Source organism: Peromyscus maniculatus, chromosome X (genome assembly GCF_049852395.1).
Source record: "Peromyscus maniculatus bairdii isolate BWxNUB_F1_BW_parent chromosome X, HU_Pman_BW_mat_3.1, whole genome shotgun sequence".
NCBI lineage: Eukaryota > Metazoa > Chordata > Mammalia > Rodentia > Cricetidae > Peromyscus > Peromyscus maniculatus.
The window spans coordinates 80,859,906-80,861,460 of NC_134875.1; the positions used below are offsets into that span (position 1 = coordinate 80,859,906).

The 1,555-nt window shown below is 50.4% G+C and overlaps 1 pseudogene; it reads left to right on the forward strand.

Annotated features, from left to right (window-relative positions):
* LOC143270662 (craniofacial development protein 1 pseudogene) lies at window positions 1-1,081 on the forward strand (annotated as a pseudogene).
* The last annotated feature ends 474 nt before the right edge of the window (window positions 1,082-1,555 follow it).

Consider the following 1,555-nt stretch of genomic DNA (forward strand, 5'->3'; position numbering starts at 1 on the left):
CTGCGCATGTGCGCACGCTTTCAGGGCTGCCCCAGCTGCTGGTCCAGCTTCTCTATGGTCTCGCCCTAGAGCTTTGCTCTTTGGGGGCCGTGGCCGCAGTCGTGTGGGTAGCAGGCCCCAAGTGACAGCAGCATGGAGGAATTCGATTCCGAAGACTTCTCCACGTCGGACGAGGACGAGGACTACGTGCCGTCGGGTGGAGAGTACAGTGAAGATGATGTCAATGAATTAGTGAAGGAAGACGAAGTGGATGGTGAAGAGCAGGCTGAGAAAACCAAAGGGGAAAGAAGGAAGGCTCAGAGCATTCCAGCCAGAAAGAGAAAACAAAGTGGCCTCTTGTTAGAAGACGAGGACGACAGGGAAGAATCTGGAGGTAGTATTAGTGGAGAAGATGAAGAGGAGCAAGGAGGCCTTGGGTCCGAGAATGCAAGGAAAAAGAAGGAAGATGAACTGTGGGCCAGCTTCCTTAATGATGTGGGACCAAAGTCAAAAGCAGCTCCAAGTTCACAAGTTAAGGCAGCAGAGGAGACTGAAGAGACTAGTTCATATAAACTGTTGGCGAAAGCAGATGAGCTGGAGAAACCTAAAGAATCAGAAAAAGTGAAAATTACCAAGGTGTTTGACTTCGCTGGTGAAGAAGTGAGGGTGACTAAGGAAGTAGATGCTGCATCCAAGGAAGCCAAGTCTTTCCTCAAGCAAACTGAGAAGGAAAACCCTCAGGCTGTTGCCACTTCAACAGCACCACCACTCCCTGCGGGGTCGGGGATAAAAAGGTCAAGTGGCATGAGCAGCCTTTTGGGGAAAATTGGAGCAAAAAAACAGAAAATGAGCACGCTTGAGAAGTCTAAGCTGGACTGGGAGAGCTTCAAGGAGGAAGAAGGGATCGGTGAAGAACTGGCTCTCCATAACCGAGGGAAAGAAGGGTACATTGAACGGAAAGCTTTTCTGGATCGAGTGGACCACAGGCAGTTTGAAATTGAGCGAGATCTCAGGCTGAGCAAAATGAAACCTTGACATTCTGGGGAGAATTAGTAGCAGCTTAATCCTATTGACAATTGGTAACACTCCTCTTTTATCCCAGCACTATGGAAGCAGAGGCAGGTGGATCTCTGAGTTCGAAGCCAGCCTGGTCAACAGAGAGAGATCCAGGACAGGCTCCAAAGCTACACAGAGAAACCCTGTCTCAAAAAACAAAACAAAACAGACAGAAAACATTTTTCAACATTATCCAAGAGATTGTGTTCTGTATAGGGAAGGATTTTGAAGTGCTTCAGGCTGAGCCAGAAGAGGGTGACCTGCCTCCCAACAGCTGACTCCCAGGGCTGCAAAAGTGTGGGAGAGGGCTGCCTGTTAGGAAGGAGGTCCTCTCTGCTCACTAAGATCTGCATCTGTTTCAACAGCTCGGAAAACACACTCCGCACTTCTCACTGTGATGGCAGAGTCGAGGGCCAGGACCCACCAGCAAGCCAGGCCGCCTGAACTGGACAGGAGTCTTCAGCCCTGCTGGCCACGCCCTGTGCGCTGAATGCAATGACTGTAGCATGGAGGCAGGGAG